Source organism: Lycorma delicatula, chromosome 5 (genome assembly GCF_047948215.1).
Source record: "Lycorma delicatula isolate Av1 chromosome 5, ASM4794821v1, whole genome shotgun sequence".
Classification (NCBI taxonomy): domain Eukaryota; kingdom Metazoa; phylum Arthropoda; class Insecta; order Hemiptera; family Fulgoridae; genus Lycorma; species Lycorma delicatula.
The window spans coordinates 155,701,420-155,717,072 of NC_134459.1; positions in this window are offsets into that span (position 1 = coordinate 155,701,420).

The window sequence follows — 15,653 nt, forward strand, 5'->3', positions numbered from 1 at the left end:
TAGTAAGAGAATCTTGTAAAGCTGCGTGAAACCAGTCAAATGATTGAATTCATATTATTCAAGTAGGCAAGTTTTAGAATATTTAAAACAAATTGTTACAGGCTAAAGATATATATGGCTTATTTAAATGAACGAACTGGCATTAGTAAGAGAATCTTGTAAAGCTGCGTGAAACCAGTCAAATGATTGAATTCATATTATTCAATTAGGCAATTTTTTGAATATTTAAAACAAATTGTTACGTGCTAAAGATGAAAATGGGTTAATTAAATGAAAGAACTGGCATTAGTAAGAGAATTTTGTAAAGTTGCATGAAACCAGTCAAATGATTGAATTCATGTTATTCAAATAGGCAACATTTAGAATATTTTAAACAAATTGTTACAGGCTAAAGATATAAATGGGTTAATTTAATGAAAGAGTTGGGACTATAACGAGAATCTTGTAAAGCTGCATGAAACGAGTCAAATTATTGAATTCATATTATTCAAATAGGCAAGTTGTAGAATATTTAAAACAAATTGTTACAGGCTAAAGATATATATGGGTTAATTAAATGAAAGAACTGGCATTAGTAAGAGAATCTTGTAAGCTGCATGAAACCACTCAAATGATTGAATTCATATTATTCAAGTGGGCAAGTTTTAGAATATTTAAAACAAATTGTTACAGGCTATAGATATATATGGGTTAATTAAATGAAAGAACTGGCATTAGTAATAGAATCTTGTAAAGCTGCATGAAACCAGTCAAATGATTGAATTCATATTATACAAGTAGGCAATTTTTTGAATATTTAAAACATATTGTTACAGGCTAAAGATAAAAATGGGTTAATTAAATGAATGAACCGGCATTAGTAAGAGAATCTTGTAAAGCTGCATGAAACCAGTCAAATGATTGAATTCATGTTATTCAAGTAGGCAACATTTAGAATATTTAAAACAAATTGTTACAGGCTAAAGATAAAATGGGTTAATTAAATGAAAGAGTTGGGACTAGATAGAGAATCTTGTAAAGCTGCGTGAAACCAGTCAAATGATTGAATTCATATTATTCAAGTAGGCAAGTTTTAGAATATTTAAAACAAATTGTTACAGGCTAAATATATATATGGCTTAATTAAATGAACGAACTGGCATTAGTAAGAGAATCTTGTAAAGCTGCGTGAAACCAGTCAAATGATTGAATTAATATTATTCAAGTAGGCAAGTTTTAGAATATATAAAACAAATTGTTACAGGCTAATGATATAAATGGTTTAATTAAATGAAAGAGTTGGGACTAGAAAGAGAATCTTCTAAAGTTGCCTGAAATCAGTCAAATGATTGAATTCATATTATTAAAGTAGGCAAGTTTTAGAATATTTAAAACAAATTGTTACAGGCTAAAGATATAATTGGGTTAATAAATGAAAGAGTTGGGACTAGTAAGAAAATCTTGTAAAGCTGCATGAAACCAGTCAAATGATTGAATTCATATTCTTCAAGTAGGCAATTTTTTGAATATTTAAAAATAATTGTTACAGGCTAAAGATAAAAAGGGGTAATTAAATGAATGAACTGGCATTAGTAAGAGAATCTTGTAAAGTTGCATGAAACCAGTCAAATGATTGAATTCATGTTATTCAAGTAGGCAACATTTAGAATATTTAAAGCAAATTGTTACAGGCTAAAGATATAAATGGGTTAATTAAATGAAACAGTTGGGACTAGAAAGAGAATCTTGAAAGCTGCATGAAACCAGTCAAATGATTGAATTCATATTATTCAGGTAGGCAAGTTTTAGAATATTTAATTCAAATTGTTACAGGCTAAAGATATAAATGGGTTAATTAAATGAAAGAGTTGGGACTAGATGGAGAATCTTGTAAAGCTGCGTGAAACCAGTCAAATGATTGAATTCATATTATTCAAGTAGGCAAGTTTTAGAATATTTAAAACAAATTGTTACAGGCTAAAGATATATATGGCTTAATTAAATGAACGAACTGGCATTGGTAAGAGAATCTTGTAAAGCTGCGTGAAACCAGTCAAATGATTGAATTAATATTATTCAAGTAGGCAAGTTTTAGAATATATAAAACAAATTGTTACAGGCTAATGATATAAATGGGTTAATTAAATGATAGAGTTGGGACTAGAAAGAGAATCTTCTAAAGTTGCCTGAAATCAGTCAAATGATTGAATTCATATTATTCAAGTAGGCAATTTTTTGAATATTTAAAACAAATTGTTACGTGCTAAAGATAAAAATGGGTTAATTAAATGAAAGAACTGGCATTAGTAAGAGAATTTTGTAAAGTTGCATGAAACCAGTCAAATGATTGAATTCATGTTATTCAAATAGGCAACATTTAGAATATTTTAAACAAATTGTTACAGGCTAATGATATAAATGGGTTAATTTAATGAAAGAGTTGGGACTATAACGAGAATCTTGTAAAGCTGCATGAAACGAGTCAAATTATTGAATTCATGTTATTCAAATAGGCAAGTTGTAGAATATTTAAAACAAATTGTTACAGGCTAAAGATAAATAAGTTAATTAAATGAAACAGTTGGGACTAGAAAGAGAATCTTGTAAAGCTGCATGAAACCAGTCAAATGATTGAATTCATATTATTCAAGTAGGCAAGTTTTAGAATATTGAAAACAAATTGTTACAGGCTAAAGATATATATGGGTTAATTAAATGAAAGAACTGGCATTAGTAAGAGAATCTTGTAAGCTGCATGAAACCACTCAAATGATTGAATTCATATTATTCAAGTAGGCAATTTTTAAAATATTTAATTCAAATTGTTACAGGCTAAAGATATAAATGGGTTAATTAAATGAAAGAGTTGGAACTTGATAGAGAATCTTGTAAAGCTGCGTGAAACCAGTCAAATGATTGAATTCATATTATTCAAGTAGGCAAGTTTTAGAATATTGAAAACAAATTGTTACAGGCTAAAGATAAATGGGTTAATTAAATGAAACAGTTGGGACTAGAAAGAGAATCTTGTAAAGCTGCATGAAACCAGTCAAATGATTGAATTCATGTTATTCAAGCAGGCATGTTTTAGAATATTTAAAACAAATTGTTACAGGCTAAAGATATAAATGGGTTAATTAAATGAAAGAACTGGCATTAGTAAGAGAATCTTGTAAGCTGCATGAAACCACTCAAATGATTGAATTCATATTATTCAAGTAGGCAAGTTTTAGAATATTTAAAACAAATTGTTACAGGCTAAAGATATATATTGGTTAATTAAATGAATGAACTGGCATTAGTAAGAGAATCTTGTAAAGTTGCATGAAACCAGTCAAATGATTGAATTCATGTTATTCAAGTAGGCAACATTTAGAATATTTAAAACAAATTGTTACAGGCCAAAGATATAAATGGGTTAATTAAATGAAACAGTTGGGACTAGAAAGAGAATCTTGTAAAGCTGCGTGAAACCAGTCAAATGATTGAATTCATATTATTGAGGTAGGCAAGTTTTAGAATATTTAATTCAAATTGTTACAGGCTAAAGATAAAATGGGTTAATTAAATGAAAGAGTTGGGACTAGATAGAGAATCTTGTAAAGCTGCGTGAAACCAGTCAAATGATTGAATTTATATTATTCAACTAGGCAAGTTTTAGAATATTTAAAACAAATTGTTACAGGCTAAAGATATATATGGCTTAATTAAATGAACGAACTGGCATTAGTAAGAGAATCTTGTAAAGCTGCGTGAAACCAGTCAAATGATTGAATTAATATTATTCAAGTAGGCAAGTTTTAGAATATATAAAACAAATTGTTACAGGCTAAAGATATAAATGGGTTAATTAAATGAAAGAGTTGGAACTTGATAGAGAATCTTGTAAAGCTGCGTGAAACCAGTCAAATGATTGAATTCATATTATTCAAGTAGGCAAGATTTAGAATATTTAAAACAAATTGTTACAGGCTAAAGATATATATGGGTTAATTAAATGAAAGAACTGGCATTAGTAAGAGAATCTTGTAAGCTGCATGAAACCACTCAAATGATTGAATTCATATTATTCAAGTAGGCAAGTTTTAGAATATTTAAACAAATTGTTACAGGCTAAAGATATATATGGGTTAATTAAATGAAAGAACTGGCATTAGTAATAGAATCTTGTAAAGCTAAATGAAACCAGTCAAATGATTGAATTCATATTATACAAGTAGGCAATTTTTTGAATATTTAAAACATATTGTTACAGGCTAAAGATAAAAATGGGTTAATTAAATGAATGTACCGGCATTAGTAAGAGAATCTTGTAAAGTTGCATGAAACCAGTCAAATGATTGAATTCATGTTATTCAAGTAGGCAACATTTAGAATATTTAAAACAAATTGTTACAGGCTAAAGATAAAATGGGTTAATTAAATGAAAGAGTTGGGACTAGATAGAGAATCTTGTAAAGCTGCGTGAAACCAGTCAAATGATTGAATTCATATTATTCAAGTAGGCAAGTTTTAGAATATTTAAAACAAATTGTTACAGGCTAAAGATATATATGGCTTAATTAAATGAACGAACTGGCATTAGTAAGAGAATCTTGTAAAGCTGCGTGAAACCAGTCAAATGATTGAATTAATATTATTCAAGTAGGCAAGTTTTAGAATATATAAAAGAAATTGTTACAGGCTAATGATATAAATGGGTTAATTAAATGAAAGAGTTGGGACTAGAAAGAGAATCTTCTAAAGTTGCCTGAAATCAGTCAAATGATTGAATACATATTATTCAAGTAGGCAATTTTTTGAATATTTAAAACAAATTGTTACGTGCTAAAGATAAAAATGGGTTAATTAAATGAAAGAACTGGCATTAGTAAGAGAATTTTGTAAAGTTGCATGAAACCAGTCAAATGATTGAATTCATGTCATTCAAATAGGCAACATTTAGAATATTTTAAACAAATTGTTACAGGCTAAAGATATAAATGGGTTAATTTAATGAAAGAGTTGGGACTATAACGAGAATCTTGTAAAGTTGCATGAAACCAGTCAAATGATTGAATTCATGTTATTCAAGTAGGCAACATTTAGAATATTTAAAACAAATTGTTACAGGCCAAATATATAAATGGGTTAATTAAATGAAACAGTTGGGACTAGAAAGAGAATCTTGTAAAGCTGCATGAAACCAGTCAAATGATTGAATTCATATTATTCAGGTAGGCAAGTTTTAGAATATATAAAACAAATTGTTACAGGCTAATGATATAAATGGGTTAATTAAATGAAAGAGTTGGGACTAGAAAGAGAATCTTCTAAAGTTGCCTGAAATCAGTCAAATGATTGAATTCATATTATTCAAGTAGGCAATTTTTTGAATATTTAAAACAAATTGTTACGTGCTAAAGATAAACATGGGTTAATTAAATGAAAGAACTGGCATTAGTAAGAGAATTTTGTAAAGTTGCATGAAACCAGTCAAATGATTGAATTCATGTTATTCAAATAGGCAACATTTAGAATATTTTAAACAAATTGTTACAGGCTAAAGATATAAATGGGTTAATTTAATGAAAGAGTTGGGACTATAACGAGAATCTTGTAAAGCTGCATGAAACGAGTCAAATTATTGAATTCATATTATTCAAATAGGCAAGTTGTAGAATATTTAAAACAAATTGTTACAGGCTAAAGATAAATAAGTTAATTAAATGAAACAGTTGGGACTAGAAAGAGAATCTTGTAAAGCTGCATGAAACCAGTCAAATGATTGAATTCATGTTATTCAAGTAGGCATGTTTTAGAATATTTAAAACAAATTGTTACAGGCTAAAGATATATATGGGTTAATTAAATGAAAGAACTGGCATTAGTAAGAGAATCTTGTAAGCTGCATGAAACCACTCAAATGATTGAATTCATATTATTCAAGTAGGCAATTTTTAAAATATTTAATTCAAATTGTTACAGGCTAAAGATATAAATGGGTTAATTAAATGAAAGAGTTGGAACTTGATAGAGAATCTTGTAAAGCTGCGTGAAACCAGTCAAATGTTTGAATTCATATTATTCAACTAGGCAAGTTTTAGAATATTTAAAACAAATTGTTACAGGCTAAAGATAAAATGGGTTAATTAAATGAAAGAGTTGGGACTAGATAGAGAATCTTGTAAAGCTGCGTGAAACCAGTCAAATGATTGAATTCATATTATTCAAGTAGGCAAGTTTTAGAATATTTAAAACAAATTGTTACAGGCTAAAGATATATATGGCTTAATTAAATGAACGAACTGGCATTAGTAAGAGAATCTTGTAAAGCTGCGTGAAACCAGTCAAATGATTGAATTAATATTATTCAAGTAGGCAAGTTTTAGAATATATAAAAGAAATTGTTACAGGCTAATGATATAAATGGGTTAATTAAATGAAAGAGTTGGGACTAGAAAGAGAATCTTCTAAAGTTGCCTGAAATCAGTCAAATGATTGAATTCATATTATTCAAGTAGGCAATTTTTTGAATATTTAAAACAAATTGTTACGTGCTAAAGATAAAAATGGGTTAATTAAATGAAAGAACTGGCATTAGTAAGAGAATTTTGTAAAGTTGCATGAAACCAGTCAAATGATTGAATTCATGTCATTCAAATAGGCAACATTTAGAATATTTTAAACAAATTGTTACAGGCTAAAGATATAAATGGGTTAATTTAATGAAAGAGTTGGGACTATAACGAGAATCTTGTAAAGTTGCATGAAACCAGTCAAATGATTGAATTCATGTTATTCAAGTAGGCAACATTTAGAATATTTAAAACAAATTGTTACAGGCCAAATATATAAATGGGTTAATTAAATGAAACAGTTGGGACTAGAAAGAGAATCTTGTAAAGCTGCATGAAACCAGTCAAATGATTGAATTCATATTATTCAGGTAGGCAAGTTTTAGAATATATAAAACAAATTGTTACAGGCTAATGATATAAATGGGTTAATTAAATGAAAGAGTTGGGACTAGAAAGAGAATCTTCTAAAGTTGCCTGAAATCAGTCAAATGATTGAATTCATATTATTCAAGTAGGCAATTTTTTGAATATTTAAAACAAATTGTTACGTGCTAAAGATAAACATGGGTTAATTAAATGAAAGAACTGGCATTAGTAAGAGAATTTTGTAAAGTTGCATGAAACCAGTCAAATGATTGAATTCATGTTATTCAAATAGGCAACATTTAGAATATTTTAAACAAATTGTTACAGGCTAAAGATATAAATGGGTTAATTTAATGAAAGAGTTGGGACTATAACGAGAATCTTGTAAAGCTGCATGAAACGAGTCAAATTATTGAATTCATATTATTCAAATAGGCAAGTTGTAGAATATTTAAAACAAATTGTTACAGGCTAAAGATAAATAAGTTAATTAAATGAAACAGTTGGGACTAGAAAGAGAATCTTGTAAAGCTGCATGAAACCAGTCAAATGATTGAATTCATGTTATTCAAGTAGGCATGTTTTAGAATATTTAAAACAAATTGTTACAGGCTAAAGATATATATGGGTTAATTAAATGAAAGAACTGGCATTAGTAAGAGAATCTTGTAAGCTGCATGAAACCACTCAAATGATTGAATTCATATTATTCAAGTAGGCAATTTTTAAAATATTTAATTCAAATTGTTACAGGCTAAAGGTATAAATGGGTTAATTAAATGAAAGAGTTGGAACTTGATAGAGAATCTTGTAAAGCTGCGTGAAACCAGTCAAATGATTGAATTCATATTATTCAAGTAGGCAAGTTTTAGAATATTTAAAACAAATTGTTACAGGCTAAAGAAATATATGGCTTAATTAAATGAACGAACTGGCATTGGTAAGAGGATCTTGTAAAGCTGCGTGAAACCAGTCAAATGATTGAATTAATATTATTCAAGTAGGCAAGTTTTAGAATATTTAATTCAAATTGTTACAGGCTAAAGATATAAATGGGTTAATTAAATGAAAGAGTTGGAACTTGATAGAGAATCTTGTAAAGCTGCGTGAAACCAGTCAAATGATTGAATTCATATTATTCAAGTAGGCAAGTTTTAGAATATTGAAAACAAATTGTTACAGGCTAAAGATAAATGGGTTAATTAAATGAAACAGTTGGGACTAGAAAGAGAATCTTGTAAAGCTGCATTAAACCAGTCAAATGATTGAATTCATGTTATTCAAGCAGGCATGTTTTAGAATATTTAAAACAAATTGTTACAGGCTAAAGATATAAATGGGTTAATTAAATGAAAGAACTGGCATTAGTAAGAGAATCTTGTAAGCTGCATGAAACCACTCAAATGATTGAATTCATATTATTCAAGTAGGCAAGTTTTGGAATATTTAAAACAAATTGTTACAGGCTAAAGATATATATTGGTTAATTAAATGAATGAACTGGCATTAGTAAGAGAATCTTGTAAAGTTGCATGAAACCAGTCAAATGATTGAATTCATGTTATTCAAGTAGGCAACATTTAGAATATTTAAAACAAATTGTTACAGGCCAAAGATATAAATGGGTTAATTAAATGAAACAGTTGGGACTAGAAAGAGAATCTTGTAAAGCTGCGTGAAACCAGTCAAATGATTGAATTCATATTATTGAGGTAGGCAAGTTTTAGAATATTTAATTCAAATTGTTACAGGCTAAAGATAAAATGGGTTAATTAAATGAAAGAGTTGGGACTAGATAGAGAATCTTGTAAAGCTGCGTGAAACCAGTCAAATGATTGAATTCATATTATTCAACTAGGCAAGTTTTAGAATATTTAAAACAAATTGTTACAGGCTAAAGATATAAATGGGTTAATTAAATGAAAGAGTTGGAACTTGATAGAGGATCTTGTAAAGCTGCGTGAAACCAGTCAAATGATTGAATTCATATTATTCAAGTAGGCAAGTTTTAGAATATTTAAAACAAATTGTTACAGGCTAAAGATATATATGGGTTAATTAAATGAAAGAACTGGCATTAGTAAGAGAATCTTGTAAGCTGCATGAAACCACTCAAATGATTGAATTCATATTATTCAAGTAGGCAAGTTTTAGAATATTTAAAACAAATTGTTACAGGCTAAAGATATATATGGGTTAATTAAATGAAAGAACTGGCATTAGTAATAGAATCTTGTAAAGCTGCATGAAACCAGTCAAATGATTGAATTCATATTATACAAGTAGGCAATTTTTTGAATATTTAAAACATATTGTTACAGGCTAAAGATAAAAATGGGTTAATTAAATGAATGAACCGGCATTAGTAAGAGAATCTTGTAAAGTTGCATGAAACCAGTCAAATGATTGAATTCATGTTATTCAAGTAGGCAACATTTAGAATATTTAAAACAAATTGTTACAGGCTAAAGATAAAATGGGTTAATTAAATGAAAGAGTTGGGACTAGATAGAGAATCTTGTAAAGCTGCGTGAAACCAGTCAAATGATTGAATTCATATTATTCAAGTAGGCAAGTTTTAGAATATTTAAAACAAATTGTTACAGGCTAAAGATATATATGGCTTAATTAAATGAACGAACTGGCATTAGTAAGAGAATCGTGTAAAGCTGCGTGAAACCAGTCAAATGATTGAATTAATATTATTCAAGTAGGCAAGTTTTAGAATATATAAAAGAAATTGTTACAGGCTAATGATATAAATGGGTTAATTAAATGAAAGAGTTGGGACTAGAAAGAGAATCTTCTAAAGTTGCCTGAAATCAGTCAAATGATTGAATTCATATTATTCAAGTAGGCAATTTTTTGAATATTTAAAACAAATTGTTACGTGCTAAAGATAAAAATGGGTTAATTAAATGAAAGAACTGGCATTAGTAAGAGAATTTTGTAAAGTTGCATGAAACCAGTCAAATGATTGAATTCATGTCATTCAAATAGGCAACATTTAGAATATTTTAAACAAATTGTTACAGGCTGAAGATATAAATGGGTTAATTTAATGAAAGAGTTGGGACTATAACGAGAATCTTGTAAAGTTGCATGAAACCAGTCAAATGATTGAATTCATGTTATTCAAGTAGGCAACATTTAGAATATTTAAAACAAATTGTTACAGGCCAAATATATAAATGGGTTAATTAAATGAAACAGTTGGGACTAGAAAGAGAATCTTGTAAAGCTGCATGAAACCAGTCAAATGATTGAATTCATATTATTCAGGTAGGCAAGTTTTAGAATATATAAAAGAAATTGTTACAGGCTAATGATATAAATGGGTTAATTAAATGAAAGAGTTGGGACTAGAAAGAGAATCTTCTAAAGTTGCCTGAAATCAGTCAAATGATTGAATTCATATTATTCAAGTAGGCAATTTTTTGAATATTTAAAACAAATTGTTACGTGCTAAAGATAAAAATGGGTTAATTAAATGAAAGAACTGGCATTAGTAAGAGAATTTTGTAAAGTTGCATGAAACCAGTCAAATGATTGAATTCATGTTATTCAAATAGGCAACATTTAGAATATTTTAAACAAATTGTTACAGGCTAAAGATATAAATGGGTTAATTTAATGAAAGAGTTGGGACTATAACGAGAATCTTGTAAAGCTGCATGAAACGAGTCAAATTATTGAATTCATATTATTCAAATAGGCAAGTTGTAGAATATTTAAAACAAATTGTTACAGGCTAAAGATAAATAAGTTAATTAAATGAAACAGTTGGGACTAGAAAGAGAATCTTGTAAAGCTGCATGAAACCAGTCAAATGATTGAATTCATGTTATTCAAGTAGGCATGTTTTAGAATATTTAAAACAAATTGTTACAGGCTAAAGATATATATGGGTTAATTAAATGAAAGAACTGGCATTAGTAAGAGAATCTTGTAAGCTGCATGAAACCACTCAAATGATTGAATTCATATTATTCAAGTAGGCAATTTTTAAAATATTTAATTCAAATTGTTACAGGCTAAAGATATAAATGGGTTAATTAAATGAAAGAGTTGGAACTTGATAGAGAATCTTGTAAAGCTGCGTGAAACCAGTCAAATGATTGAATTCATATTATTCAAGTAGGCAAGTTTTAGAATATTTAAAACAAATTGTTACTGACTAAAGATATATATGGGTTAATTAAATGAAAGAGTTGGGACTAGATAGAGAATCTTGTAAAGCTGCGTGAAACCAGTCAAATGATTGAATTCATATTATTCAACTAGGCAAGTTTTAGAATATTTAAAACAAATTGTTACAGGCTAAAGATATATATGGCTTAATTAAATGAACGAACTGGCATTAGTAAGAGAATCTTGTAAAGCTGCGTGAAACCAGTCAAATGATTGAATTAATATTATTCAAGTAGGCAAGTTTTAGAATATATAAAACAAATTGTTACAGGCTAAAGATATAAATGGGTTAATTAAATGAAAGAGTTGGAACTTGATAGAGGATCTTGTAAAGCTGCGTGAAACCAGTCAAATGATTGAATTCATATTATTCAAGTAGGCAAGTTTTAGAATATTTAAAACAAATTGTTACAGGCTAAAGATATATATGGGTTAATTAAATGAAAGAACTGGCATTAGTAAGAGAATCTTGTAAGCTGCATGAAACCACTCAAATGATTGAATTCATATTATTCAAGTAGGCAAGTTTTAGAATATTTAAAACAAATTGTTACAGGCTAAAGATATATATGGGTTAATTAAATGAAAGAACTGGCATTAGTAATAGAATCTTGTAAAGCTGCATGAAACCAGTCAAATGATTGAATTCATATTATACAAGTAGGCAATTTTTTGAATATTTAAAACATATTGTTACAGGCTAAAGATAAAAATGGGTTAATTAAATGAATGAACCGGCATTAGTAAGAGAATCTTGTAAAGTTGCATGAAACCAGTCAAATGATTGAATTCATGTTATTCAAGTAGGCAACATTTAGAATATTTAAAACAAATTGTTACAGGCTAAAGATAAAATGGGTTAATTAAATGAAAGAGTTGGGACTAGATAGAGAATCTTGTAAAGCTGCGTGAAACCAGTCAAATGATTGAATTCATATTATTCAAGTAGGCAAGTTTTAGAATATTTAAAACAAATTGTTACAGGCTAAAGATATATATGGCTTAATTAAATGAACGAACTGGCATTAGTAAGAGAATCTTGTAAAGCTGCGTGAAACCAGTCAAATGATTGAATTAATATTATTCAAGTAGGCAAGTTTTAGAATATATAAAAGAAATTGTTACAGGCTAATGATATAAATGGGTTAATTAAATGAAAGAGTTGGGACTAGAAAGAGAATCTTCTAAAGTTGCCTGAAATCAGTCAAATGATTGAATTCATATTATTCAAGTAGGCAATTTTTTGAATATTTAAAACAAATTGTTACGTGCTAAAGATAAAAATGGGTTAATTAAATGAAAGAACTGGCATTAGTAAGAGAATTTTGTAAAGTTGCATGAAACCAGTCAAATGATTGAATTCATGTCATTCAAATAGGCAACATTTAGAATATTTTAAACAAATTGTTACAGGCTAAAGATATAAATGGGTTAATTTAATGAAAGAGTTGGGACTATAACGAGAATCTTGTAAAGTTGCATGAAACCAGTCAAATGATTGAATTCATATTATTCAAGTAGGCAATTTTTTGAATATTTAAAACAAATTGTTACGTGCTAAAGATAAAAATGGGTTAATTAAATGAAAGAACTGGCATTAGTAAGAGAATTTTGTAAAGTTGCATGAAACCAGTCAAATGATTGAATTCATGTTATTCAAATAGGCAACATTTAGAATATTTTAAACAAATTGTTACAGGCTAAAGATATAAATGGGTTAATTTAATGAAAGAGTTGGGACTATAACGAGAATCTTGTAAAGCTGCATGAAACGAGTCAAATTATTGAATTCATATTATTCAAATAGGCAAGTTGTAGAATATTTAAAACAAATTGTTACAGGCTAAAGATAAATAAGTTAATTAAATGAAACAGTTGGGACTAGAAAGAGAATCTTGTAAAGCTGCATGAAACCAGTCAAATGATTGAATTCATGTTATTCAAGTAGGCATGTTTTAGAATATTTAAAACAAATTGTTACAGGCTAAAGATATATATGGGTTAATTAAATGAAAGAACTGGCATTAGTAAGAGAATCTTGTAAGCTGCATGAAACCACTCAAATGATTGAATTCATATTATTCAAGTAGGCAATTTTTAAAATATTTAATTCAAATTGTTACAGGCTAAAGATATAAATGGGTTAATTAAATGAAAGAGTTGGAACTTGTTAGAGAATCTTGTAAAGCTGCGTGAAACCAGTCAAATGATTGAATTCATATTATTCAAGTAGGCAAGTTTTAGAATATTTAAAACAAATTGTTACAGGCTAAAGATATATATGGCTTAATTAAATGAACGAACTGGCATTGGTAAGAGAATCTTGTAAAGCTGCGTGAAACCAGTCAAATGATTGAATTAATATTATTCAAGTAGGCAAGTTTTAGAATATATAAAACAAATTGTTACAGGCTAATGATATAAATGGGTTAATTAAATGATAGAGTTGGGACTAGAATGAGAATCTTCTAAAGTTGCCTGAAATCAGTCAAATGATTGAATTCATATTATTCAAGTAGGCAATTTTTTGAATATTTAAAACAAATTTTTACGTGCTAAAGATAAAAATGGGTTAATTAAATGAAAGAACTGGCATTAGTAAGAGAATTTTGTAAAGTTGCATGAAACCAGTCAAATGATTGAATTCATGTTATTCAAATAGGCAACATTTAGAATATTTTAAACAAATTGTTACAGGCTAAAGATATAAATGGGTTAATTTAATGAAAGAGTTGGGACTATAACGAGAATCTTGTAAAGCTGCATGAAACGAGTCAAATTATTGAATTCATATTATTCAAATAGGCAAGTTGTAGAATATTTAAAACAAATTGTTACAGGCTAAAGATAAATAAGTTAATTAAATGAAACAGTTGGGACTAGAAAGAGAATCTTGTAAAGCTGCATGAAACCAGTCAAATGATTGAATTCATGTTATTCAATTAGGCATGTTTTAGAATATTTAAAACAAATTGTTACAGGCTAATGATATATATGGGTTAATTAAATGAAAGAACTGGCATTAGTAAGAGAATCTTGTAAGCTGCATGAAACCACTCAAATGATTGAATTCATATTATTCAAGTAGGCAATTTTTAAAATATTTAATTCAAATTGTTACAGGCTAAAGATATAAATGGGTTAATTAAATGAAAGAGTTGGAACTTGATAGAGAATCTTGTAAAGCTGCGTGAAACCAGTCAAATGATTGAATTCATATTATTCAAGTAGGCAAGTTTTAGAATATTGAAAACAAATTGTTACAGGCTAAAGATAAATGGGTTAATTAAATGAAACAGTTGGGACTAGAAAGAGAATCTTGTAAAGCTGCATGAAACCAGTCAAATGGTTGAATTCATGTTATTCAAGCAGGCATGTTTTAGAATATTTAAAACAAATTGTTACAGGCTAAAGATATAAATGGGTTAATTAAATGAAAGAACTGGCATTAGTAAGAGAATCTTGTAAGCTGCATGAAACCACTCAAATGATTGAATTCATATTATTCAAGTAGGCAAGTTTTAGAATATTTAAAACAAATTGTTACAGGCTAAAGATATATATTGGTTAATTAAATGAATGAACTGGCATTAGTAAGAGAATCTTGTAAATTTGCATGAAACCAGTCAAATGATTGAATTCATGTTATTCAAGTAGGCAACATTTAGAATATTTAAAACAAATTGTTACAGGCCAAAGATATAAATGGGTTAATTAAATGAAACAGTTGGGACTAGAAAGAGAATCTTGTAAAGCTGCATGAAACCAGTCAAATGATTGAATTCATGTTATTCAAGTAGGCATGTTTTAGAATATTTAAAACAAATTGTTACAGGCTAAAGATATATATGGGTTAATTAAATGAAAGAACTGGCATTAGTAAGAGAATCTTGTAAGCTGCATGAAACCACTCAAATGATTGAATTCATATTATTCAAGTAGGCAATTTTTAAAATATTTAATTCAAATTGTTACAGGCTAAAGATATAAATGGGTTAATTAAATGAAAGAGTTGGAACTTGATAGAGAATCTTGTAAAGCTGCGTGAAACCAGTCAAATGATTGAATTCATATTATTCAAGTAGGCAAGTTTTAGAATATTTAAAACAAATTGTTACAGGCTAAAGATATATATGGGTTAATTAAATGAAAGAACTGGCATTAGTAAGAGAATCTTGTAAGCTGCATGAAACCACTCAAATGATTGAATTCATATTATTCAAGTAGGCAAGTTTTAGAATATTTAAAACAAATTGTTACAGGCTAAAGATATATATGGGTTAATTAAATGAAAGAACTGGCATTAGTAATAGAATCTTGTAAAGCTGCATGAAACCAGTCAAATGATTGAATTCATATTATACAAGTAGGCAATTTTTTGAATATTTAAAACAAATTGTTACAGGCTAAAGATAAAAATGGGTTAATTAAATGAATGAACCGGCATTAGTAAGAATATCTTGTAAAGTTGCATGAAACCAGTCAAATGATTGAATTCATGTTATTCAAGTAGGCAACATTTAGAATATTTAAAACAAATTGTTACAGGCCAAAGAT